A 9,081-nucleotide genomic window follows, 5' to 3' on the forward strand; every position below is an offset into this window, starting at 1 on the left:
TATACACGTCTTTCCGACAGAGAGTTATGCAGGATTGTGATAAAGGCAATTTAAAACCAAAATTAGCCAATCCAGTCATCGTATCGTTTCATTTTGGCGAATAGGAAAACGTAGGTTTAGGGGTACGATTCCGACAGATTCCGACACATATTTGTCGGAACTCGACCCTATATATGAATATGTCTCTACAAACATCAAGTGTAAGACATATTTTAGAAATATATCTTCCGTTTCAGCCAATTAGGCATAATCCTAGTATAGGAAAATTGTGTCAGCTACGTGTTTTGATGGAACGGGTTGCTAGACACTTGTACGGGTTGTTAGACACTTGTATGGGTGGCTAGACACTTGTACGGGTTGTTAGACACTTGTACGGGTTACGCAACACATCATCTGTGAGGTCAGCACGAACAGTCCCGAACAAGAAAAGAGGTGTGATGAGTCTTAGCGCCTTTGTTCCTACGAACACGCAAAAAGCGCGTGCTACCGCGATTGCAGCGTTTGAGCGAATGCTAGAGGGGGAGAATGTTAGTATGGAGTTCTTTCAGGCTAGCCTACTCCTGGACACATCTGGCAAGCGTTTAGCGGCAACTATGGACCGTTTTGGTTTTTATCTTGCTACGAACGAAGGTAAGAAAGGTAAACTTGCTCGCAATACGGCGACTTCGTACCATAGGAATGTAAAGCTGTGGCTGTTCGATAAGTATCCACATTTGCGTGTGCCTACCGAGTTGATCCTACTAAAACAGGGGAGGACTCTAGATAAACATTGTTTGAAGCGAGAGAATGGTGGCATGACTAACAAAGCACCTCCTTGTACCAAGGATGATTTAAGGTGTTTGATACGTTACGTGTACAGCACAGCACAAGTCAATACTGACTACCAAGACGCTGCGCTTGCATGCCTAATGTGGCATTGTTTTGGGGGTTCATCCATCGGATTTGGGCTACATTCAGAAGCAGCACATCTCAGTGTCAGCGGACGGAACCTTCTACCTTCGGTTGTTACGCGTCAAGACGTCAGAAGAGCAGGGGCTCACTTTGATTCCAGACAAAATTGACTTCCTCACGTGCCCACTGCATGCTCTTGCCGTCGCACTAGCCATGCAGGATTCTCCGTGTGCAGAACTACTCGACCAACTACCCGATCTCGTGTCGTACGACGCAGCTCCTGTCATCACCGGAGCTCCATTACACGACATACTCGCTGTCGAACCCGACGATCTTCAAGTATCGGTGGTACCACCACCGGCGGTAACTCCAGTGGCAGGACCCCCCGCCCCAATGTTTTTCGCTGATAACAGAACTGTAACCGTCAGTCAAGACACCCAGTCCTCAGTAGTACCTATCCAAACGAAGTCACGAGCGCGAGGTGTCAAGCGTGGTGAAGATGGAGTTCAGGCGTACGTGAACCGGTTGCTCAAGCGTGTTGGGGATCCCGCTGGTGCGACTGCTGATTTGACCTCACACTCGTTTCGACGCGGTGGAGCTCAGCACGCAAATGGAAATGACCGCCTTGCAGCCCAGTGGATCTTCGACCGCGGCGCCTGGGACATGTCCAAGACCAACAAAGCCTTCGCATACATCACTAATACAGCACGCGAAGACAGGAAAGTGGCTCGAGTCCTAAGTGGATGGGATGCTGACGACAAGCCTGCGACCATCGACATCGCAAAACTAGATCACACAACCCAGGAACGACTTGACCGCTTCAAGACGCTTCTTTTCCGATCATGTACAGGTCTGAAAGATCAACGGTTGAACGTAAGCAACAAGGTCCTCAGCGTTCTCACGGCATACCTCATTCGATACTACCCATCGCTGAAAGAACTGGCACCAACTGCGCCAATCGTGATACGAGTAGATGGGTGTTTGGAAGCGGCTGACATCCCGATCGCTGATTTACTTGCGTTGTCGGTCACGCTGAGCAACGAAGCCTCTCCACCTGTTCAAGGCCAAACACGAGACGAAATCAAGCACGTGTGCCCACGAATTGATCACCTTTTAGCTGTTATTGAACAGCTTATCGCTTCAAACAAAGTCTTGGCGGCACGCTTGTCCATTGTGGAGGCAGCACAACTAAAGGGAAACAGTATTCAAGAAACGACTGGTCCAGAGCGGGCACACGACACATCAGATCAAGAGCCCAAACCGAAGCGCAGGAAAAAGCAAGCCACGAACCTGTCATCAGTGTGGTTTGAATGGTACACGAGGGTGCCACGCGTATGGGAGTCAGTTGATCGAAAGAAGAAATCGGATCTCCGCTACATCGTGGCGTTCATGAAGCTGTTCCTCAAGGACGGATTTAAGCTCAATGAGAACGACAACGACTTTAAGGACCGCGTGCTTGAAACTGGCCGTACTGCCGAAAGTAATGTGCTTGCGTACATGCGGGATCGTGGCATCAAGGCAAAAGGAGCTGGAACTGTGCTCCGTGAAATGCGAAAGTTGCTTCGGGCGGGCGAACTCGACCAGCGTATCATCAGATACAGACACCTTCTTGCCATCGAACGTATTCAAGACCCAGCTCCTGCAGATACACCAAACATATTATCAGTTGCTGGCCTCGTGTAACAAACGAAAGGGAACGGTCAAGTGTGCGGTGAAATCAAAAGTGAGCAAACCTACAATAAACATCAAACTCAGTTTGGTGAAGTCAAATAACCCGTACAAGTGTCGAGTAACCCGTACAAGACATCCGTATAGTAGTGTCGGGTAACCCGTACAAGTGTCGAGTAACCCGTACAAGACATCCGTATAGTAGTGTCGGGTAACCCGTACAAGTGTCGGGTAACCCGTACAAGTGTCGAGTAACCCGTGTCTGGTCATTTTGAAAACTGGCTTGTGATGCCGAAGCAAGAGACATTCTTCGATGAACAAAAGCAAGAGGCCCTCGCGCTATGGGAGCTCCAGGGGTGGAATACAACTGAAGCGTCCAAAACGATGGGTGTTTGTCGGACCACGCTGCTGGGGTGGCGTGCAGCTAAAGAACAGATCGATGAGAGAGTCAGAATTGGCACCAAGATTCGACCTGGGCCTGAATCGTCAACGCAGGTTTATGAAGATGACCTCGTAAACACGATCAAACTATCAAGTGACATCGACGCAAAAATGACGAGGGGTGCCATCATCGACTACTGCAGAGACAAGATTTCTGGGTTCAAGGAGCGGTCAAGTGGAGCTCAATTGTCGTGGTTAAACAGATTTATCAAGCGGCACGAGCTACAGGGATATATTGTTGCCTACGATTTCAGCGCGCAACCAATCAAGAAGAAGATCAAGGTCTCTCGTTCTGATGTTTCAACCTCATCTAGCGAAACCACAGTACACGTGGAAGCGCCATTGCAAGATAGTGGTGTGGTGGCTGATTCACCAATCAAACGCCTCAAGTCCAATCTCCATCGCCTCCTCCTCCCGATCCAACCACTGAGGAAGATGCACCTGCATCGCCATCCCAAGCCATGATATCATTGGTCGACGACACTGAAGAAGGTGTGGACTCTGGAAACGAATATGATGAAAACCGAGAAGTGGAGGTTGCCAATATTGTTTGCGAGACCCAAACTCCAAGTTTCGCCCCGGGGAAAACCAGCGTCCGCTTGGTTGTCCAAAACTCGGATCTCGGGACGCTGGAATGCCAAAACTGGCTAAATGATGTTGTCATCACTTACTACATCAGAAACCACATCCCATCGTACGGACGGACATACATCATGGACGCGAATTTGTTTGCGCACATCTTTGCCAAGTTCAAAGCTTCCGGGCGGAAAATGAAGTCGGCGTACAAAAGCTGCCGTGGAATTACTGCTTCGTCCCCCTATGATAAGTATGACTGTGTGATTATTCCAGTTAGCATGGGAAACCACTGGACATTTGCTGTGGTTCAGAACCCGGTACTTGCAGTCGACAATCTACGTCGATGCATTGTTCACGTAGACTCGCTTGGAATTTCAAAGATTGAAACAATCAAGCGGGTTGTTGGAGGGTACTTCGATGAAGAACTGCGTGCGAAGTTTACTGACAGGCCTGTGAAAGCATTCGTGATGAGGAGCATCCAAGCCAAGCCCAAACAGACAAACTCAGACAACTGTGGCGTTTTCGTTCTCTTCTTTATGAAGCGCGTGGTCGAAGCCTTCCTGCGTGAACATGTGCTGCTGTTTTTGGACATCGACAAGATATGCACTGTGTCCAGGTCTACGCAATTCAACCCCGCCATGTTTCGAAAGGAAGTCATCAAGCTTATCTCGTCAGGAAGTCTGTAGTTGTATTACACTTATTGTGTTTTCGATAGCAAAGGTTAATACATGCACGTTCAATTTCGCCTTACCTCGGGTTTATCCTCTTAGAACACGCAACGCTAGCACACAGAACAGACAGCAACCCACAAAATCCACAAAGATTAAATACTCATCGCCAAACCATGAGCGCGCTCCAGTTTCTGTGTACACGAACAACACGCACACAACAACAAACCATTGCACCTCCAGGGACCCACGCTCTCGCAGCACATGCCCGCAGGGTGTTCGCGTGGTGCGCGCCGGTAACATCGGCACACACAAGCATCGAGAGCAGCACGCAGGTGGAGGCCGTTTGCCGTATCAGGATATTGATCTATAACACCGGCCTGAATTGAACAGGCACCTCGGGGCCGAAGCCCCGCGCTCTAGCCATTGAGCTACGGTGTTGGGGGGAGAGTGGGTGCGGCTGCGGGGCTGTGGGGGTTGCGGAGGCTGCGCGGGCGGCGGGGGCTGGGGGGGGGGCTGCGGACGACTCTAGAGCACCGGGGGCTCCGGGACTTGACCTGTAGCTCCGAAAAATGCAGACTGAGGAGCTGGCAGGCTCTTTGTATCGACAGCCATTATTTAAGACAGCTGGCGAGTTTTTATTGGCTGATGACTGTGCCAATCACTGTGTGTATGTTGCTGATTGGCTAATAATTGAGCAAATGAGAGGTCGTGTATAAGATAAGTGGCACTAAACTGCTTTTAATTGTGGCCCCTCTGTCTGCGTGCGGGCCTCATTAATGAATTTGCCGGCTCCGGTGCACATTGCTCCGGGGCCGAAATGCTAGTATACACAAAATGCCGTTTTTCTCGGCCCACAGGCCTCTAGAGGCGATTTCCTTGCGCCTGTGAGCCCGGTATGAAAGCTGACCGGAACCTTCAAAGGCGGCCCCTAGACCTAATTTACCGAATGTATTCTTTAATTTCCGAAATTCTCTACTATTTCCGATTTCACCCTGTCTTTGTACCACCATCCCAACTGTCGGAAAGTGTCGGGATGTCGGAACGGTTGCGATATGGAGGAATCTGTCGCGCACGGCAATAGATGCGGACAAACAATCCTCTTTGTTGTGGTATCCCGAATAGTGATACCTTCTGCTTAGTAGTGCGAGGGTGCTCCCCGACGACCCATGGAATACAAATTCAAGCCAAAATATCCTCTAACCTTCAAATAGTGAATAGTGGTTAGTGATACGAGATTGATATTAGCACTATTCAGAGGTCATTCACTTGTGTCGAGCATTCGTAAGACGGGGATAACAAATCAATTTGATTGGATAAAAAGGAGTCGATTAATCGTGGAGTTGATTAGTCGCCCTGCGCTTTCGTCGACGGAATGGCACGGTCCGAGCCTCGGGGTTTGCATCATGCAGAGCTTCTCGGATACGTCGAAGTGTTGTTGCCGCTCGATCTGCCCTACTTGGCTTTTTCCGTCTGGTGTCATCTTCATGGGCACGTTTGCGATTGCCGTATCAAAAGAACGTCGGCTTCATGCTGACTCTGAGGTGGCTTGAGATCTCGCCAAGTGGTGGACTTTATTGCATCTCGCAGATGCTTCACCAAAACTGTCCACTCAGAATACCGCTTACGTTTGATTTTCGTGGCAAAGCCTGACGGCTGCAGACCTTTAAACGGTGGGTAGCCTATAGATGGATTTCCAAACCACCACAGGTGCCAGACGCCGAGCACATCAACGTCAGGAAACTCAAAATTTTCTGGTAGCCGATGAAACTTGCCATATCGGCTCCAGTAAATGATTGTGCCATGCGCTGCTTAGGGACACACCTCTGTCTGGACTCTGGTCCTCTGATACAGCCCTGCTTCAGTAAGGAGCTCGCGTACGGTAGACTGAAGCTCCTCTTTTCTCATTGCTCCAGTTCCAACCCGCTTTTTGTCCAAAAGCTTCGAGATACCGCTCAGAAGTACATCAGGCATGTGTTCAACGCTTTTTGAGTCTCCCGCTGCTGCTCATATAAATGAATATAAGGTGGCATTCCTGTTGGGACCAGCGATGGCATATTATCGCGCACCAGCTTGCGTTGCAGTGAATCCATTAAATTGACGTCTCGAAATATGGCTGAAGTCATTAAGGGGTGCTTGGCGGGTATAGTATGCCTCAAGAAAATGGCATGCTCAACCAGTGATGCCAGACACAATGCTAAATCATATGTTTGTGCCCTTACTCATTGGCGGAAACATCACCTGTACTGCAGCGTCAATGGCGCTGTCATTTACTTCAGCAAAGTGAGGTGGTATCACTGCAAAATCAGGCAAGTTGAGTGGAAGCCCTGCCACAACTCGACCCTGGAATTGGTCAACTGCAGATTTGTAGCGACAGTAGCGGTCTTGTACCCCACCCAGGGACCACCCTCAGCGCAGACACACACTTGCCATTGATGGCCCGCCAGTACTTCCACTTGAAGCAAAAGTAGCAACACCTTTTCGTATGGAGTGCGTACCATACGCATTGCCACTAGTCTCCTCCTGCAATAGCACTCCCAGGTTCTTAGAAAATCTGCTTTTCTCGTTCGAACCAGAGAAAAGCTTACCAGCACCTAGCGTTGGGTTCGACGCGAAATGGATGTCAAAGGCCAAAATACAGCAAATGCTTGGATTCAGCGGGTTGCTGTAAATGTGTCGGGGGTCTTTGGGGTCACTGCCCTCTTGGTTAGTCTTAGTTTTGTGAAGAATGCAGCCAATGCTTTCGTCAACACAATTTAGATGCGTCATTTGTACAGTTTCTATCGACTTAGATCTGCACATGAAATTCCACTGCAGCACCAAGTACAAATGAGCAAACCCACTATCAAGGATGCCAAGCGTTTTCTTGCAGAAAATTTTGTAGAGAGAAAAAGAAAGGGGGCATTTTCCAGAGGTGCGACCAGTGCCATTTTCATCATTATATGCTTCAATGCGCTTCAGCCCGCGAAAAAGGATTTTGAGGTCGTTTGTGTACTCGGGAGGGAGTGGGATTTTCTTCCGCCGATAGATGTCCCAAACAGCACTTCGGTAGCCACTTAGAGTCGATACTTTAAGCGACTTTGAGTTCATCTTACCAAGCAAAAACGTTTCAAAGTGAGATGGCTTGAACATCTCCACATTAATTCCACCATCAGCGTCAAAGTAGCTTTCAGGAGACGGCAGCTTCTCCTTAATCCATTTGGTAATGCCCTTAATGTAACTCTTGTAGGCCTTTCGTTGATGGTGCTGTGCCAGCACCACGGACGTCAGCACTACTGAGAGTTCCAGGTGGTGGTGTCCGGCCCTGGACCTGAGATCGTTGTGCTGGAGGTACTAGCGATTCCACGCCATGCCTGACGGTCGCCATGTTCGCTTCAGCGTGCCTGTCGAAATTTGAACCAATAGGATACGGATCTGGGCCGTAAGACGGCCAGGCTACGGGCTCTCTACACAACTCATTGAATGCCGGACCATACTAAAATCAAGGTCTTTTTGAGTCTCGTCAAAACTTTTGTTGAGAAAAAACAGGACATTCGTCTTACGCTGCCACACAAAACACAAGTTTGGTCTTACGAAAGTAGTTGAATCACTATTGGGAGATCTCGCTTCGTGAACTATGTCCAGCAAAGCTCAGCAACAGTATGAGTCCCTTGCTGTATCTTGATTCTATTCTAACGAAATGCACATGACATAATTACTACTTAACCCCTTGATTCCCAACTTTTGGACTCCAAAACACGTTTTCTACGGTACTCAATGTCGAATCTTACGACTTACTTTTTCACTTGGTATTTGTAAAGCGTGCATAACCTACTTGCGGGTAGGTGTATAAATTTTGAGCAGGTTTTTCAAGCAATGTCGTAAGTTATACGACGTTGTACACCCTCATCATACCCGCAATGTCGTAACTTACCACGTTCAAAGTGGAAAAGTCTCAGTGAATTGTACTTTGAATCCAGGGAGTGAAAAAAAGAAGACAATAGACGCACCATTACAATCCGTGCAAAACTACCACACTTCAAAGCTGGCTCTCATTACTGCGCACACCGAAATTACTCTTGGTCGCTATCATTATCGTTCTTACCCTCCTCTCTATCAACAACACCGCCGTTGAGACGGAGTCCTCGGCGTGTTTTCTTGCGTTTGCCAGCTTCCTTACCAGGGCGCCTCAAAACTACTTTCTTGCCCAATGAAGCTGGAATAGATTGACCCCAGTTGAAGTCATCATACCAGATAGCGAAGCAGGTTTTTCCTATACCCTTGTATTCGTGGCGATCCTTGTTGCAAAGCCAGCATTTAGCGTCGTCGACAGAGCAGCGTTCGCAGAAGTATGTTGTCGCATAGGACTTCTTTTTTCGTTTGTGCGTAAGTGAGCACGCACTTTACAGGAGCGTTGACGGCGTTTCTGAATACGGCACCATAATTGGACCTAACCGCTTGATGTTTCTGCTGATTGTCGATGCTGTCATCACCGAATCAGTGCACAAGTAATGTACTGGTTTACGATCCCACCAGTGAAAAGCTGCCATGTTCGGAACTGCGACGGCGTGTGAGAATATGAATGTGCCACGGGGGATAGATGCAGGTCGCGACTTTCGTTTCGCTATGATGTTTTTGTCGAATGCAAGTCGGTCAGTCATGATGGTGCCGATCACGTAGACACTCATAACGAGAAGCTCAATCCCAAGTAGAATAGACGAGTAGAAACGGTCTACAACGACAAGAGTTTAGTGTTGGTGTTAAGCGCAATCTTCAAGTTCCGAACGACTGTCGCAGCACCTGTTTTGTGATCGAATGAGCTGGCACCACCGTCGCTAGAATTGCGCTTGCCCGCGTA

This window comes from Phytophthora cinnamomi, assembly GCF_018691715.1.
Source record: "Phytophthora cinnamomi strain GKB4 chromosome Unknown Contig43, whole genome shotgun sequence".
NCBI classification, from domain to species: Eukaryota; Oomycota; class Peronosporomycetes; order Peronosporales; family Peronosporaceae; genus Phytophthora; species Phytophthora cinnamomi.